The 19,788-nt window shown below is 38.8% G+C and overlaps 1 protein-coding gene across 1 annotated transcript in view; it reads right to left on the reverse strand.

Annotated features, from left to right (window-relative positions):
- LOC145247492 (procollagen galactosyltransferase 1-like) overlaps nt 1-19,788 on the reverse strand; it is a 330,273-nt gene that overhangs the window by 57,492 nt on the left and 252,993 nt on the right. The gene's annotated exons all lie outside the window — the stretch shown is intronic.

Below are 19,788 nucleotides of genomic sequence, written 5' to 3' on the forward strand. Positions count from 1 at the left end.
AGAGAGAGAGAGAGAGACAGAGAACGAGAGAGAGAGAGAGAGACACAGAGAACGAGAGAGAGAGAGAGACAGAGAACGAGAGAGAGAGAGACAGAGAACGAGAGAGAGAGAGACAGAGAGAGAGACAGAGAACGAGAGAGAGAGAGAGAGAGACAGAGAACGAGAGAGAGAGAGAGAGAACAGAGACGAGAGAGAGAGACAGACAAACGAGAGAGAGAGACAGACAACGAGAGAGAGAGACAGACAACGAGAGAGAGAGACAGACAACGAGAGAGAGAGACAGACAACGAGAGAGAGAGACAGACAACGAGAGAGAGAGAAAGCAACGAGAGAGAGAGACAGACAGAACGAGAGAGAGAGACAGACAACGAGAGAGAGAGACAGACAACGAGAGAGAGACAGACAACGAGAGAGAGAGACAGACAACGAGAGAGAGAGACAGACAACGAGAGAGAGAGACAGACAACGAGGAGAGAGAGACAGACAACGAGAGAGAGAGACAGACAACGAGAGAGAGAGACAGACAACGAGAGAGAGAGAGACAGACAACGAGAGAGAGAGAGAGACAACGAGAGAGAGAGAGAGACAACGAGAGAGAGAGAGAGACAACGAGAGAGAGAGAGAGACAACGAGAGAGAGAGAGAGACAACGAGAGAAGAGAGAGACAACGAGAGAGAGAGAGACAACGAGAGAGAGAGAGAGACAGACAACGAGAGAGAGAGAGACAGACAACGAGAGAGAGAGAGACAGACAGACGAGAGAGAGAGAGACAGACAACGAGAGAGAGAGAGACAGACAACGAGAGAGAGAGAGAGAGACAGACAACGAGAGAGAGAGAGAAGAGAGAGAGAGAGACAGACAACGAGAGAGAGAGAGAGAGACAGACAACGAGAGAGAGAGAGAGAGACAGACAACGAGAGAGAGAGAGAGAGAGACAGACAACGAGAGAGAGAGAGAGAGAGACAGACAACGAGAGAGAGAGAGAGAGAGACAGACAACGAGAGAGAGAGAGAGAGAGACAGACAACGAGAGAGAGAGGAGAGAGACAGACAACGAGAGAGAGAGAGAGAGACAGACAACAGACAGAGAGAGAGAGAGAGAGACAGACAACGAGAGAGAGAGAGAGAGAGAGACAGACAGACGAGAGAGAGAGAAGGAGAGAGACAGAGAACGAGAGAGAGAGAGAGAGAGACAGAGAACGAGAGAGAGAGAGAGAGACAGAGAACGAGAGAGAGAGAGAGAGAGACAGAGAAAAAGAGAGAGAGAGAGAGAGAGACAGAGAACGAGAGAGAGAGAGAGAGAGAGAGAGAGACAGAGAACGAGAGAGAGAGAGAGAGAGACAGAGAACGAGAGAGAGAGAGAGAGACAGAGAACGAGAGAGAGAGAGAGAGACAGAGAACGAGAGAGAGAGAGAGAGACAGAGAACGAGAGAGAGAGAGAGACAGAGAACGAGAGAGAGAGAGAGAGACAGAGAACGAGAGAGAGAGAGAGAGACAGAGAACGAGAGAGAGAGAGAGAGACAGAGAACGAGAGAGAGAGAGAGAGACAGAGAACGAGAGAGAGAGAGAGAGACAGAGAACGAGAGAGAGAGAGACAGAGAACGAGAGAGAGAGAGACAGAGAACGAGAGAGAGAGAGAGAGAGACAGAGAACGAGAGAGAGAGAGAGAGAGACAGAACGAGAGAGAGAGAGACAGAGAACGAGAGAGAGAGAGAGAGACAGAGAACGAGAGAGAGAGAGAGAGACAGAGAACGAGAGAGAGAGAGAGAGACAGAGAACGAGAGAGAGAGAGAGAGACAGAGAACGAGAGAGAGAGAGAGAGAGAGACAGAGAACGAGAGAGAGAGAGAGAGAGACAGAGAACGAGAGAGAGAGAGAGAGAGACAGAGAACGAGAGAGAGAGAGAGAGAGACAGAGAACGAGAGAGAGAGAGAGAGAGACAGAGAACGAGAGAGAGAGAGAGACAGAGAACGAGAGAGAGAGAGAGAGACAGAGAACGAGAGAGAGAGAGAGACAGAGAACGAGAGAGAGAGAGAGAGACAGAGAACGAGAGAGAGAGACAGAGAACGAGAGAGAGAGACAGAGAACGAGAGAGAGAGACAGAGAACGAGAGAGAGAGACAGAGAACGAGAGAGAGAGACAGAGAACGGAGAGAGAGAGACAGAGAACGAGAGAGAGAGACAGAGAACGAGAGAGAGAGACAGAGAACGAGAGAGAGAGACAGAGAACGAGAGAGAGAGAGAGACAGAGAACGAGAGAGAGAGAGAGACAGAGAACGAGAGAGAGAGAGAGACAGAGAACGAGAGAGAGAGAGAGACAGAGAACGAGAGAGAGAGAGAGACAGAGAACGAGAGAGAGAGAGAGACAGAGGAACGAGAGAGAGAGAGAGACAGAGAACGAGAGAGAGAGAGAGACAGAGAACGAGAGAGAGAGAGAGACAGAGAACGAGAGAGAGAGAGAGACAGAGAACGAGAGAGAGAGAGAGACAGAGAACGAGAGAGCGAGAGAGACAGAGAACGAGAGAGAGAGAGAGACAGAGAACGAGAGAGAGAGAGAGAGACAGAGAACGAGAGAGAGAGAGAGAGACAGAGAACGAGAGAGAGAGAGAGAGACAGAGAACGAGAGAGAGAGAGACAGAGAACGAGAGAGAGAGAGACAGAGAACGAGAGAGAGAGAGACAGAGAACGAGAGAGAGAGAGACAGAGAACGAGAGAGAGAGAGACAGAGAACGAGAGAGAGAGAGACAGAGAACGAGAGAGAGAGAGACAGAGAACGAGAGAGAGAGAGAGACAGAGAACGAGAGAGAGAGAGAGAGACAGAGAACGAGAGAGAGAGAGAGAGACAGAGAACGAGAGAGAGAGAGAGACAGAGAACGAGAGAGAGAGAGAGACAGAGAACGAGAGAGAGAGAGAGACAGAGAACGAGAGAGAGAGAGAGAGACAGAGAACGAGAGAGAGAGAGAGAGACAGAGAACGAGAGAGAGAGAGAGAGACAGAGAACGAGAGAGAGAGAGAGACAGAGAACGAGAGAGAGAGAGAGACAGAGAACGAGAGAGAGAGAGAGACAGAGAACGAGAGAGAGAGAGAGACAGAGAACGAGAGAGAGAGAGAGACAGAGAACGAGAGAGAGAGAGAGACAGAGAACGAGAGAGAGAGAGAGACAGAGAACGAGAGAGAGAGAGAGACAGAGAACGAGAGAGAGAGAGAGACAGAGAACGAGAGAGAGAGAGAGACAGAGAACGAGAGAGAGAGAGAGACAGAGAACGAGAGAGAGAGAGAGACAGAGAACGAGAAGAGAGAGAGAGACAGAGAACGAGAGAGAGAGAGAGACAGAGAACGAGAGAGAGAGAGAGACAGAGAACGAGAGAGAGAGAGAGACAGAGAACGAGAGAGAGAGAGAGACAGAGAACGAGAGAGAGAGAGAGAGAGACAGAGAACGAGAGAGAGAGAGAGAGAGACAGAGAACGAGAGAGAGAGAGAGACAGAGAACGAGAGAGAGAGAGACAGAGAACGAGAGAGAGAGAGAGAGACAGAGAACGAGAGAGAGAGAGAGACAGAGGAACGAGAGAGAGAGAGAGACAGAGAACGAGAGAGAGAGAGAGACAGAGAACGAGAGAGAGAGAGAGACAGAGAACGAGAGAGAGAGAGAGACAGAGAACGAGAGAGAGAGAGAGAGAGAACGAGAGAGAAGAAGAGAGAGACAGAGAACGAGAGAGAGAGAGAGACAGAGAACGAGAGAGAGAGAGAGACAGAGAACGAGAGAGAGAGAGAGACAGAGAACGAGAGAGAGAGAGACAGAGAACGAGAGAGAGAGAGACAGAGAACGAGAGAGAGAGAGACAGAGAACGAGAGAGAGACAGAGAACGAGAGAGAGACAGAGAGAAACACAGAGAGAGAGAGAGAGACAGACAGACAGACAGACAGAGAGAGAGAGAGAGACTAACTGAAGCACAGACAGAGAGAGAGAGAGAGACTAACTGAAGCACAGACAGAGAGAGAGAGAGAGACTAACTGAAGCACAGACAGAGAGAGAGAGAGAGACTAACTGAAGCACAGACAGAGAGAGAGAGAGAGACTAACTGAAGCACAGACAGAGAGAGAGAGAGACTAACTGAAGCACAGACAGAGAGAGAGAGAGACTAACTGAAGCACAGACAGAGAGAGAGAGAGACTAACTGAAGCACAGACAGAGAGAGAGAGAGACTAACTGAAGCACAGACAGAGAGAGAGAGAGACTAACAGAGAGAGAGAGCTAACTGAAGCACAGACAGAGAGAGAGAGAGACTAACTGAAGCACAGACAGAGAGAGAGAGAGACTAACTGAAGCACAGACAGAGAGAGAGAGAGACTAACTGAAGCACAGACAGAGAGAGAGAGAGACTAACTGAAGCACAGACAGAGAGAGAGAGAGACTAACTGAAGCACAGACACAGAGAGAGAGAGACTAACTGAGGCACAGACACAGAGAGAGAGGACTAACTGAGGCACAGACACAGAGAGAGAGAGACTAACTGAGGCACAGACAGAGAGAGAGAGACTAACTGAGGCACAGACAGAGAGAGAGAGACTAACTGAGGCACAGACAGAGAGAGACTGAGGCACAGACAGAGAGAGTAACTGAAGCACAGACAGAGAGAGTTACTGAAGCACAGACAGAGAATTACTGAAGCACAGACAGAGAGAGTTACTGAAGCACAGACAGAGAGAGTTACTGAAGCACAGACAGAGAGAGTTACTGAAGCACAGACAGAGAGAGTTACTGAAGCACAGACAGAGAGAGTTACTGAAGCACAGACAGAGAGAGTTACTGAAGCACAGACAGAGAGAGTTACTGAAGCACAGACAGAGAGAGTTACTGAAGCACAGACAGAGAGAGTTACTGAAGCACAGACAGAGAGAGTTACTGAAGCACAGACAGAGAGACTAACTGAAGCACAGACAGAGAGACTAACTGAAGCACAGACAGAGAGACTAACTGAAGCACAGACAGAGAGACTAACTGAAGCACAGACAGAGAGACTAACTGAAGCACAGACAGAGAGACTAACTGAAGCACAGACAGAGAGACTAACTGAAGCACAGACAGAGAGACTAACTGAAGCACAGACAGAGAGACTAACTGAAGCACAGACAGAGAGACTAACTGAAGCACAGACAGAGAGACTAACTGAAGCACAGACAGAGAGACTAACTGAAGCACAGACAGAGAGACTAACTGAAGCACAGACAGAGAAGACTAACTGAAGCACAGACAGAGAGACTAACTGAAGCACAGACAGAGAGACTAACTGAAGCACAGACAGAGAGACTAACTGAAGCACAGACAGAGAGACTAACTGAAGCACAGACAGAGAGACTAACTGAAGCACAGACAGAGAGACTAACTGAAGCACAGACAGAGAGACTAACTGAAGCACAGACAGAGAGACTAACTGAAGCACAGACAGAGAGACTAACTGAAGCACAGACAGAGAGACTAACTGAAGCACAGACAGAGAGACTAACTGAAGCACAGACAGAGAGACTAACTGAAGCACAGACAGAGAGACTAACTGAAGCACAGACAGAGAGACTAACTGAAGCACAGACAGAGAGACTAACTGAAGCACAGACAGAGAGACTAACTGAAGCACAGACAGAGAGACTAACTGAAGCACAGACAGAGAGACTAACTGAAGCACAGACAGAGAGACTAACTGAAGCACAGACAGAGAGACTAACTGAAGCACAGACAGAGAGACTAACTGAAGCACAGACAGAGAGACTAACTGAAGCACAGACAGAGAGACTAACTGAAGCACAGACAGAGAGACTAACTGAAGCACAGACAGAGAGACTAACTGAAGCACAGACAGAGAGACTAACTGAAGCACAGACAGAGAGACTAACTGAAGCACAGACAGAGAGACTAACTGAAGCACAGACAGAGAGACTAACTGAAGCACAGACAGAGAGACTAACTGAAGCACAGACAGAGAGACTAACTGAAGCACAGACAGAGAGACTAACTGAAGCACAGACAGAGAGACTAACTGAAGCACGACAGAGAAGACTAACTGAAGCACAGACAGAGAGACTAACTGAAGCACAGACAGAGAGACTAACTGAACACAGACAGAGAGAGAGTAACTGAACACAGACAGAGAGAGTAACTGAACACAGACAGAGAGAGTAACTGAAGCACAGACAGAGAGAGTAACTGAAGCACAGACGGAGAGAGTAACTGAAGCACAGACGGAGTGACTGAAGGAGATGGAAGCAAAAATAAAAATGCTGAGGGAGAAGGAGAGAGAGAGAGAGAGAGAGAGAGAGAGAGAGAGAGAGAGAGAGAGAGAGAGAGAGAGAGAGAGAGATGGAATGGAGAGAGAGATGGAATGGAGAGAGCTGGCATAGCAAATATCCTCCCTCTCCCCAAAACTGCCATGAAATATGCAACGATGAGGAGTTGAAAAAGACAAGAAAGTTTCCAAAGAAAGAAAGAAATGAATGCAGTGACATGCAACGGCTGCATACGTGGCAGCCGTTACCATGGTGACGAGCATAGTCACCCAAACTTCATGTGCCTTCATGGGTGGAGTCGTTCAAACGAAAAAAAAAAAAATAATACTTTTACAGTTCATGCGTACTGCAATTGGTGTGTTAGCAAAATGAAAAAAATTTACAGGAAATTGGGGAAACAGGAATATATAATATGTATATGTATATATATATGTATATGTATATGTATATGTATATGTATATGTATATATATATATATATATATATATATATATATATATATATAAAATAATACAATGAAGCATTTCACACACATTAAATAAATTGAGATCGTCCAACCATGATTGACGATTAATCTGATCTTGCCATGATAAAATAATTCCGTCATTTCCCATTTTAAAATTAATTGTTCCCAAATCAAATTATGTCGTCCCATCGAATAAAGCAACAATTTTAAACAAATACATAAAAAAAAAAAAAAAAAAAAAAATGATTCGTTTGCATTGATTCGAAGACTATTTAGTTGACAATCCATTTTTTACTATTTTTTTTTTTTCAATAAATTATTTTGGATTTTCCTAACATTATTTTGCATATATGAATTTAAATTTTTTTTTTTTTTTTTTTTTTTTACAAGGGTGTCACCACTTATCAAGGCCCAGAGGCCACTCGAGGATAAGGGTTAATAGGTAAAAAAAAAATAAAATTACAATCTTTATCGATTCTATTATGACATCATTTGAAATAAACTAATTTAAAAAAAAAAAAATATATATATATTTTTTTTTTTTACACAGGCATAACCATTTATCAAGGTTAAGAGGCCACTCGAGGATAAGGGTTAAAGAGTTTACAGTAGTCAATTGGACAATATAGTAATCGTTAGTAATGGAAATTGGTAAATTTGTTAACTTAAGTGGAACAGCTCATCAAGAACTTGTTTATGTTGGACTTAAAGATAAACCATATTGTAGTCAGCTGGAAAGCAGGCAAATGGATTTGTTGTTTTGTTTTTGTTTTACGGCATATCAACCCTTTTCGGGTTATTTAATGCCGAAGGCAAATGGAAGACAGTTCCACAGGCGTGCAGTTCTAAGAAAGAAGCTTTGTTCATTGGAATCTACGTTTAGCACAGATAAAGAGTGGGGGAAATTATTGATAGTGTTTTAGCTAGACGAGTGTTTCTCGTGAAAGTTTGGTGAGGGGGGAGCATAGATTGGAGCTCAGTCGCGCACTTGCTATGAAAATAACGATAAGCAGAGAGACTCGCAACATTTCTTCTGTGAGAAAGAGGTTGCAGAGAAGAGAAAAGGACATCTCCCCTATGAAGCTACAAAATCTATTTTGAACTCTATCAAGGCAAGATAAGTCCTTTCTAGCAGCTCCTGCCCAGATGTGGCAACAGTACTCCATCCTTGGACATACCTGGCTCTTATATAGGTAAAGAATTGCATCAGCAGTGAGATATCTACTGGATCAATAAAAGGATCCCACCATTTTTCCAGCGGTCTTGGCAACAGATTTGATGTATGTGTTCCATTTCAGATCAGGAGTAAAGGTAAAACCCAGAAGCTTGTCAAAACATGAAGCTTCTCCAAGACGAGAACCATTCATTTCAATTGATGCCAGATGGGGATCAGAGCGTTGATAATATAAAGATAGAAGCTTGGTTTTAGACGCATTAAAAGTAACCACCCACCTCTTTCTACATTGTACCACTTGCTCAAGATCAGAGAAGGGAGAATCAGAGAGAACTTATTCATTTGATGTGCTGTCATAGATGGTAGTGTCATTAGCATAAATTTCCATGAATGATGTAAGGATGTGATTTGGAAGATCATTAATGTAGATCAGGAAGAGAGGCAGGCTCAGAATGGACATCTGAGGGACTCCAGCATTAATACTATGAGCTTCTGATTACTGCCCATCAACCACTACTCTGATTTATTTTAAAATGATTATATAGGAATAGTAATCCAATCCGAGGGATAAAAAAAGGAACAAACCAAGCTATATGTTCATCAACGTTTCATCTTTATTGTAAGACTTCTTTTGGATGAATGAATTGAAGAAAATAAAATACCAGTACAATATTTGAAAATATATTTGTTATAATGAAACTTATGACTGTTCTATTTCTGAACAAAAAAAGTCGTTGGAAATTCAAAAGAAGTTATAGCGTTGTGAAAAAGTAAAAAATTAAAAATGTGTGTGAGAGAGAGAGAGAGAGAGAGAGAGAGAGAGAGAGAGAGAGAGAGAGAGAGAGAGAGAGAGAGAGAGAGAGAGAGAGAAAACGTCCAAAAAATATAGAGCGACATCATTTCAAAGAGAGACTACTCTTCCTTTCTTCCAGGGGGAGATAACCTAAAACCGAATTTGATTATTGCATATAAAACAAAGCCATAATTATTTTATTAAGGTTATGTTTTAAGCTCTATATACGAGTCTAAATAGGTCAGTTGGTAGAATCTCAAACCGAGGATCTAAAGGTTCTGATTTAAATTTCCGGTCATGACATCCGGTTTATTTGTTGGAAATTTATTATTTACTATTAATGCAATATTCCCCATTTCTGAAAGTAGTTTAGATCTGTGATATTTCATGTTTGGTGCATTTTTGTTCTGATCTAGTAGTACCAGATGCTCCAACAGGTATTACCACTCTGGACCAAAGTGGATCTGGAAGCAATGGTAACTAAGAACCAACTCCGAAGTCCCCAATTGAGGCCACACCACATACCCAGGGTCAAATGAAACAGTTTTACCAGTAAATCATGTATATTTATGTAGAAAGCACTGCAGAAATTCCACAGGGTCCTCATATTCTATATCTAAAATGAAAATGTTTGTCTGCAAGCCGAAACTGAAATTAAGTAAGAATCTCTCTATGCAGATTACCCAAAAAGATGGCAACATATGCCATATTTAATGAGTGCTGCTAACACTTCAGCTTCCGGTTCAGATTAAAACTCAAACCGGTTTCTGATTTGCTAAAATTAAACCAGATAATAAATCAACAAATAAAATCGATATATATATATAAAAGTAAAATTGTCTGTGTGAACATTTTCCTACCAAACTACGCTGTCAATTTTCAGTCTACAGACTTGAGATTTGACATAAAGGGTGTTGAGATTATATTATATTATTAGATTTGGTAAAATCTTTTTAAATTGGTTTTCGGCCAGAAATTTGGTTGTCAAGGAGTCAAAGTTCAACGATATGACCTGTGCAAACGCTACCAAACTCCTTCGTCAATTTTGTGGCTAAACACTTGAAATTTTAGATATAGGTTACTAAGACATAAATCAAACTTTTTAATTTGATTTGAGCCCAAAACAAATCTTAAGGGGGTCAAAATTGGAGTCAAAGTTTACAAAATTTTACCTCTGCGGTCTGTACCAAATTACTCAGACAATTTTTCGTCTAAGCATTTGGAAGTTTACATAAAGTGTATTCAGACATAGGGCCAGATTTTTAATCGGTTTTTAGCCGAAAATTTGGCTGCCAAGAGATCACAGTTTAAAATATTTGAACATTGCGGTCTTTAGCAAACTATTCAGCCAATTTTGGGTCTAAACATTTGAAATTTTCCAAAAAGGGTATTCAAACATGCAAGCATTTTAATCAGGTTTTGGGCGAAAATTTGGCTATCAAGAGGTCAAATTGGAAAGAGTTGACCTTTGCAGATTCTACCAAACTCCTCTGCCAATTTTCGGTCTAAACACTTGAAATTTTAGATGTAGGTTACCTGGACACAAGTCAAACTTTGATATATATATATATATATATATGTGTGCACATAAAGTTATGAACAGTATATAGGGCCTGAGCGAACCCGGGCTGAACTGCAAGTAAAAAATAAAATAAGAGTTAATACGATGATATAATGGTGATATTATTAGATAAAATAAAATGATACATCAGTATGCACAAACAAATAATGATTGCAATACTGAACTAATTTAAAATGTCCTGTTTCTGTAGGACAACACAACTACCTACTCATTTTCAGATCCGGTTTTATATTTTCCATTTCCTCTTTTGATTTTTAATGACACTTCTTTTTGTCCTTTTCTTTCTGGAAAAGAGATATTCTCGAAATACCAAAATCTACTATATCGATTATCTCACACAGTAATTCTATTTTACTGTTTTGTATTTGTGATTGATCTGCAAAATAAATGGATATATGAAGATATAAAAATTTTTTTTTTTTTTTTTTACATGGAGGTCACCACTTATCAAGGCCCAGAGGCCACTCAGGGATAAGGGTTATTGCGTGTACAGTAATCAATGAGATAGTATTGTAGTAATCATTAGTATTAGAGATTTGATAGGGTCTTAAAAGGGCGGTTTGTAAGGAATTTGTTTATGTTGGACTTGAAGACATCCAAGTAGTAGTCAGGTGGGAAACAGGCAAACGGAAGAGTTTCAGTCGTGCACTTCTGAGAAAGAAGCTCTGCTCATGGAATCTACGTTTGGATTTAGGCACAGATAAAGAGTGGGGAAAATTATTGACAGTAGTACAACACCCACTTTCCTTTTTTTCATTTTTGTCCATACATCACATTTTAACACCCGGTTCCCTGCATTGCCATAGCCTTCTTATACTGTTCCAAATTTTTTTTTTACCAGCAATGCTTTAAGCAAACTACCTTTGCCCTCATATATATATATATATATATTTAAGAGAACCCCATACCCTACACTGAACATTTCTGCAGCTCTTCTTTGAATGCTTCTTAGCCGTTTTAAAAATCTTTTTTTTTTTTTAAACAAATCACCACTTATCAAGTTCCAAAGACCACTCGAGGATAAGGGCTAACAAAATTATCAGTTGGATAATGATGAATAATATAAAAAGATTAGAAATGATGGAGACTGCGCAAAATTTGATTATTAAACATGACTATTCAAAAATTACTCATTAATATTGAACTTGAGAACGCCTATGTTGTAGTCAGCTGGGAAGCAGACCTGTGGTACCATGTTCCCAAGTTTTCAAAAAGAAACTTTCTTTATGAAAGTTTCATTTGATGGTAGGTACACATAAGTTATTTGTAGTGGGTGTAGATAGAAAGGATATGATGGATACGTGTGCAAGTCCACAAAACAGGCTTAGTTCTGATGACCTCAGAGGAAAATTCTATCTGGACAGTATAGGAAGAAGTGTGCAGACGAGTAGACTTCAATGATATGACCATGTTGAGAGAATGGATAAGTTCTTGGATTAGTAAATATGGAACAGTCGTGACAGCAATATCAGTTGACAGGTTTTTTTTTTTTTTGCTTTTTTTACAAAGGGGTTACCACATTAAGGCCTGGAGGCCACTCGAGGATATGGGTTAATGTGTGCATTGTAGTCATTGAGACAGTAGTATAGTAATTTTTTGTGGTGGAAATTTGGTTTAATTAGATTTACAAGGACAGTTCAATAAGAACTTGTTTACATTGGACTTGAAGATTACGATACTGTAGTCAGCTGAAAAGTAGACTAGCAGAACAGATTTCTACAGGTAGGCAGTTCTAGGAAAGAAGCTATGTTCATGGAAGCCACGTTTATGTTTAGGCACTGATAAAGAGTGGGGGGATTTATTGATAGTGATTTAGGCTAGATGAGTATTTTTTCTGAAAGATTGGCAAAAGGGGTGGGGGGGTGGACCATAGATTGGAGCTCAGTCGAACACTTGCCATGAAAATAGTGATAGAGCAGAAACAGGCTTACAATGTGTCGTATGTGTGAAAGAGGTTGCAGAGAAGAGAAAACGGCATCACCCACTAGATTACAAAGTCTGTTTGCAGGGTAGGATGGTCTGAGCACCTCCTGCCCAGATGTGGCAAGGACAATGAAAACATGAGAAAGAGGAATAAATAAAGACCCAGCCAAAGATATGTTTATTTGAAATTCAATTTTCGTGTTTGTATTACTGTACACATAGATTTGAAATAGTTGTCAAGAAACAAATATATAACAAATAAATGCTATCAAAGGTAGAAAAGTAACTTACCTTGTCTAACTGGATAATTTTCTTGTGTTTTATTTAATGTGACATGTTTATTCAGCTCGAAAAACAGTGTTTACCGATGTATTGGAAAATTTAAAATGGCGCTCTACTCTCTCCTTGACACGGTAAGTTTGGGAAAAGGAGTTATATATAAAAAACTAGACAAAATACTGTTAGAAACTTGCTCACTATATGTTACCGTAACATGGGCAGACATATATTCGGTAGGTTTTTAACAGCATTTTGCGTATTTTTTTATTTTTAACCCCTTTTCCCAAACTTACCACGTTTAAGAGAGAGTCGGACGCCATTTTAAATTTTCCAATACATCGGTAAACACTGTTTTTCGAGCTGAATAAATAAATTACATTAAATAAAAACACTAGAAACATATCCAATTAGGTAGAAAAATAACTTACTTTTGATAACATTGTTATATATTTATTTTTTGAGAACTTTTTTGAATCTATGTTTGCAGTAATATAAACCCCAATTTTCTTAAAGCCACCCAATGCATACCAGCATGTAAAATAGATGTTACACTGATGATTGAATCAGCGGTCAATGGTATTCAACTTATGGTGGAGAGTTCTTGCATTAGTAAATGTAGAACAGTTGAGGTAGCAGGGTCAGTTGACAGAGAAAGGTTAAAGAAAACATGACAGAAAGAGATAAAAATACCCAATGAATAGGGACATGTAAAACAGATATTATGAGGGGCGTGCAATAAGTAATGCCCCTGACCCACTTCCCATAGCAGTAGAGCAATAAAACTTGGCACAGTTATTAGTCTTTCTCTACATAAGAACCACCCAGAGTTATGCATTTCTCCCATCGTTTAATGCAGCTCTGGAGACCGTTTTTGTAGAATACCCCAGGTTGGTTGGTCCTCCAACCACGACGTGACTTCAGAAATCAAGGCTGCATCATCTGGGAAACGCTTTCCTTTCAAAAACTTTATGGCTGGGAAGAGGTGAAAGTCAGAGGGTGCAAGGTCAGGAGAGTAGGGAGGATGGGGAAGGATTTCATAACCACATGCCCGTGCTTCTGATCTGGCGACATGCAAGTTGTGGACCAGAGTGTTGTCCTGCAGAAGGAGGGTACCTTTGCTGATCTTGCCCCACCTCTTGATTTTGATAGCTTCCCTTAATTTCTTCAAAAGTGAAGCATAATAGGCTCCTGTAATTGTGGTACCCTTTTCCAGGAAATCTGTCATCACTACTTCGTCCTGGTCCCAGAAGACTGTGAGCATGACCTTGCCAGCGGAAGGCTGCACCCTTGCCTTCTTTGGAGGTGGTGAGTCCAAGTGCTTCCAAGGCATTGACTGGGCTTTGGTCATAGTGATGGACCCAGGTTTCATCCTGTGTAATCAGTCTTTTGAAAAACTGACTCATCATCTTGGCACATCTCCAAATTCATCCTTGAGCACTCAATGCGTTCTCGCTTCTGGAATGGTGTAAGCAACCTGGGAATCCATTTGGCAGACACCTTATGCATATGCAAATGGTCATGAATGAGTTTCCACAGACCCTGTACTAATCTTAACATCTTAGGCTATTTGGTGAATAGTAATGTGCCAATCTTCCAAAATGGCAGCCTCAACTTGACGGACAGATGCCTCATCAATGGCAGAAGGGGGGGCAACCAGGTCTGGAAGCTGTTTCCACAGACTTCCGGCCATGTTTGAATTCACAATGCCAGCGTTTTACAAGGTCATATAATGGGGCATTATCACCATAAGTTCCTTTCATTTTATCAAAAGTCTCCTGTGGTGTGCGTCCTTTCAAATACAAAAACCGGATCACTGCTTGACATTCAACAGGCTCCATTTCACACCTGACTCGGTTCAAACACCTGTAAAACAGAAATCACAATTAGTTCAGAGTTGTAATTTGCCACATAACCTGTAGAGATAGAAATCATTGCACATGCAAAATTTCAGCTAGATCAGACAACTGGAAGTGGGTCAGGGGCATTACTTATTGCACTCCCCTCGTAAATGGAATATAACGACAATGATGGTGATGATAACAGTGATTATGATGATGACTGTCTCAGCATTCCACGGTATACAGCTTATTTATAGTCAGAACAAAGCAAATCTAATTAGTATAACTAATTCGGGGATGAGCTGATGTTGTGAGGATTGCAGATGACGCACACAGGAAGGGCAGTGTTAAAAATAAATAACACTGCTGCAAGAAAGGGAAAACTTGATTAAACTATTAAGACAACATAAGCGACTTCAAATAACATTTACTAGTTAACCACGCCCCTTCATTTTTCTACAATCAAATTAAGATGACAGACAAATAATAAAACATCCTATGGAATTATTAGCTCAAAAGTTTCAGAAAAAAATAAAAGTGTGAACAAGTGCATAACTATTTTAATAATAAATGCCTTTCTATTAAGAATTTTTTCTAGAAAGACATCGAATACTTATGGGAGGGACTACTTGAAGGTGGTCAACCTCTCTAAGTGAGAGTCTTTCTGTGGAACTAAACTGAACTTGAACTTTGCACACCCAGGTTGTCAGTTTGGGTTGTTAACCACTTAGCCACTGTCATTTCCTCTTATTGATGTGGGTGTGGTCAAGTCAAGCACAAAATTATTAACATTGAATATTCACTTGTCCCTCTCCCCCCATAATGGCAAAGTTAGACACAAGATCAGTTTTACTATAAAAAAAAAAAAAAAAAATTGCTCTGCTTCTGAGGACAAAAGATACTACACATTGATTTATTTGCACAAATATGATAGATTTTAACAAATTTCCGATACTATGGACGTTCCCCCCTTGGTTGAGTGCTAGAAAGTGATTCATAAAAAAAAAAAAAAAAAAAAGCCATGACAATCGTTAAAAATGATTCCCCAAGACGCATAAAGACAATAGAATGAATAACCTAAAGTAAGATGGGTTGTCAACTGGGAGTGGCAGAGTAAAATAAAAGATCCGGACATAGGATTTCCGATCCTTAAGTCAATATATTTAGAGTTAGTTTTATGGCAGTTCCTAGTTAGTGGAAGTTGACAATAATTGGTTGTTTCGAGGTGCCTCCCCCAAAGAGAGATAAGAGTGAAAGTCGAGCAAGAGCAGGCCAGGCCAAGAAAATACCACTGAGGACCGTCGTAACCAGATAGCTATTAACAGAGAATGGCTGAGGTTCTTTCCTCTACATTACATGACAGTATCACACACAAAGCTCAATTGAATTATATCAACTTTTGTTTTATCTTATTACTAGCAAGGAGACCCAACGTTGCCCAGGGTTGAATGATGATCAGTAAATGTTTCACATTGATATTTGTATTGTCATCGAAATCAGTAAAATCACCAATTTTTTCAATCAAATCCATTGATTGCTTGTTCTAGTTGGTGACTCAACATGCTACACCGGGAGGAAACTTTATATACCTCCCTGCAGTGACTTTGTCAACAATACATTGTAGTAAACATCGCACTGTAGAGAACATACTATATATCTCATAAATAGTTTTTTTTAATACACAAAAGCTTGCATTAAAGTTTAAAATACAAAAGCCAATTGTTCTGTAAACAGAAACATTTTGAACACATCTCTATCATAACAATGTTGATTTTATATGTTTGGCCTTTCAGCTTGTGTGGAAATAAAACTTCTCAAATGCACTTGTGATGTTAGGCTGCGTAAGGTGTTAAATTTGGTTAAAATCGCCTGTTTCTTCTTTCATCGGATTATTTATTAAAAACGTATTTAAGAACACTCCCGAACACATAAGGTATATTTGTGTGAAATTTAATAAAAATCAACCGTTTTCGTGAGTCCATAGGGAATGAACTCCGGCAACAAAATTTCTTTTATATAATAGTAAAGATGATCACTAAACAATCAAGCAATCATCAAGCAATCATACAGCAACCATCAAGCAATTTGTAAAAATATTGAGGGAGTCACATAACAGAATGTATAAGGCATTTGAAGATATACATTACTTATTTTTATGAAAGTCATGAATATCATTTGACTGGATATTTGCTATATACCTATATATTAATAGGATAGCATGTGTGTTATTTATTTTGTATTTTATGCTTACATCTGAGTGACTGTCGTTTAATTGTTATGGACTTCCATTTCTTGAAATAAATAATTTGACCAAGAATTCCTCAAGTTTTGATTTCAGTTTCGATTATAGCTGAATGGATTTATGTTATATAATATATATATATATATATATATATATATATATATATATATATATACTAGCATGGGTACTCGGCATTGCCTGGGTTAACATGAAGTTCCGTTTGAAACACGCCTGCTATACTAATCATTTTCATCATGGGTAACGTGGATACCCCCAAAACAATTTCAAAAAGAAAAGAATGGATTATAATTTTTTTGTCTGTCAAATAATTTACGCCACTAAACCACACATTTACCTTTTTTTTTTTTTAAGGGCACTTTTTTTACTGGCTTTTTTTTTTTTTTTTTTGTAAATAAAGGAAATTTTTGATTTACTTTTTTTTAGGGGGGGGCTTTTCGATTTGCTTTTTATTTGTAGTTTTATGTTTCAAATGTATTACCCCCCCCCGAAAAAAAAATTGAATTTGTCATATTTTGGGCTTTGTTTTGTTTATTAAATTGTTAGGTGAAAGTAGAGAATGGTCTCATAAAAAAATAATTAAATTTATCGTTATTTTATGTTTCCAATGTTATTTCCCCCCACAGTTTCCTCCCCCCCTCAATCGCCAAACTTTTAAAAAATGCTAGAGGTTACATATCTCGTTGAACACTTGGTGGCAAAAAGTGGGTGCTCATTTTACGTTAAATTTATATAGAAAAGTGATCCCCCACTCTAACCCGATATTTTTTTTTTCCCAAAATTTCTTTTTTCATAATATTTATAAAGGCTGTTTAAATGTATGAGGCTGAAAAAAAGATCTCCATTTTTTTAGAGGTTAAGCACCACTGGGTCACGTCGTATAAAGTTACCTTTTTAATTAGAAAATTAAGTTTGTAATCGATGAAATTAACGCAAAAAAAAAAAAAAAAAAGTGTAAATTGTGGAATTTAGAGGGGAGGGTTAGTAGATCTTTATTTTTTAGGTATTAAACGACGCTGAATTACGTGGTAAAAATTTACCGATTTCTGTAAGGAATAAAATAAAACAAACAAATGAAATATTCAGCTTTTTTCGTGTTTTTTTTTTTTAATATTTAAAAAAACCAAAAAAAAAACAAAAACAATAAAAGCCAAACTTTTATTCTATCTAATGAAATCACCAAATGATATTTTGTAAACGTTTGTTCTTTTTTTTTTTTTTTTTGGTTAGCATCTAGGGGCAAATAACTCTAAAAAAAGTTTAAAAAAAAAAAAGGGCGCTGTTGGAAATATGAATTCCAAAATAAATTAAATATATTATCAATATAATTGTTGTTTAAAATTTATTAAATAACAATTTTAAATAGAATACTTGAAATAATTCTCTCACTAAAAACATTAACTAAGATACCGCTATTTAGTAAAATCAATTTTTCTTAATGTCATATGTAAATTAGGTGATCCCTTAATTGTGTATTTTTCCAAATATCATACTATATCTAGAAATAAATTAAAGATTAAAATAAGACACGTTTTGTATATATTAATCAAATTGCGAACAAACAAACAGGAATACGAATTTATATATATATATATATATATATATATATATTCCTTAAGTTTTGGTTTCGGTTCAACCTGATGCACCTAAGTTATATTTTTTTATTTTTGAAATCACAACTTTATAATATATAAAAAAAATCGATAGAACATTAACTCTATAATGATATATATGAAATCTGCAAGAATTAACATATATTAAAGCGTACTTTATGACCGGCCTACGCCGGGCGTCCCTGCTAGCTTAGATAAATACTTTTGCAATTTTAACGAAAGGGCTGCAATAATATCAGTGTCTCCGTTTACGCTTAACATCTACAGAATGCCAACATCAATATATTACATACGAGTCCCCACAGAATTTCCACAGGTCCTGCTAGTTAAAATTATTAATCGCAGACCTTACCATCACACAAAAATGAAATTAGAAATAGAATCAATTTTTAAAGATCTTTTCTTACAAATTTGTTTTTTTTAATTTAAGAAAAATTGATTAATGACGAAAACTGTTCTCTGGAGTAAGTATCCCAAATGCTCGGAGGTCCTGAAATATTCAGCACAATACTGGACTGCCATGGATAGTGGTCTATACAAGCACAAAAATATTAAAGAAAATAATATTTGTTAATCCCTTAAATTTTTATTATTTACCTCTTTGTTTTGTTTACCCAAAAGGACATATTGCCACTGAGCGTAAATGGCAACTGTGATAGAAGCCAGATTTATAGACAAGAAATCTGAGTGGAGAGTCAAGCAGCAAGATATTTGTTCACATTACATTCTAATGCCTGCATGTTAGGATGATCGGGGAAACAAGTAGGGAGGAAATTCAAAAAGACAAACAATTCAAAGAAATAAATTATAAGAGTAGAAAATCTTATGACATCTTCAGACCCCAACTATGAAAGGGTGGGATTTTGTTGTTAGTCATGGCTCAGGGATATTTAAGAACAGAGTGCAACACTGCTGTGATGTGACAGGAGCTGGAGTATGACAGACAGTACAGGAACTATTAGGTTGGAAATACCTTTTTTGCACCTTAAAACGGAGAGGCTAATGGTTGGCACACTGGTACATATATGGCAACAAGGTGCCTGTTAAGATAGAGTTGACAGATCAATCTTTTTTTTTTTTTAAATATGTCGTTTTAAACAAAAACAATCTTATATACGTAATTGTGTCAGGTGGAAAATAGTAACATATCCAAAAATTAAAATTCAATTAGAAAGTTATTTATAGTTAAGAGTAATTTTTACAGAAAACTGGGTAAAATTGCATTTTTCTTAAATGTTATAAAGTAGATAGTGAAGGGTTCACACACCGGGGACATAACTCAGAACACATTTTACATTAAACCATAATGGTTCTGACTTATAGTGATAGACTTTATTAAAAAACACAGTTCTACTCTATGAATTTTCATTAGTTTTGGATACATTACTATTTTCGACATATTTGCTTAAAACGACATATTTAAAAAAAATCGATCTGTTGGCTATCTTAACCAGCACCGACAACAATACCTCATGCATAGTAGAATGATGACTTTATAAAGATAAGGATATCAGATACTGGTTGGTGTATGAAGTTTTCTAGCCAAGTAGAGGAAGTCTACCTTTTATGTTTAGAAGGAAATAC

The sequence above is a fragment of the Euprymna scolopes genome, chromosome 25 (assembly GCF_053919585.1).
Source record: "Euprymna scolopes isolate OS-2025 chromosome 25, ASM5391958v1, whole genome shotgun sequence".
In the NCBI taxonomy this organism is placed as follows: Eukaryota; Metazoa; Mollusca; class Cephalopoda; order Sepiida; family Sepiolidae; genus Euprymna; species Euprymna scolopes.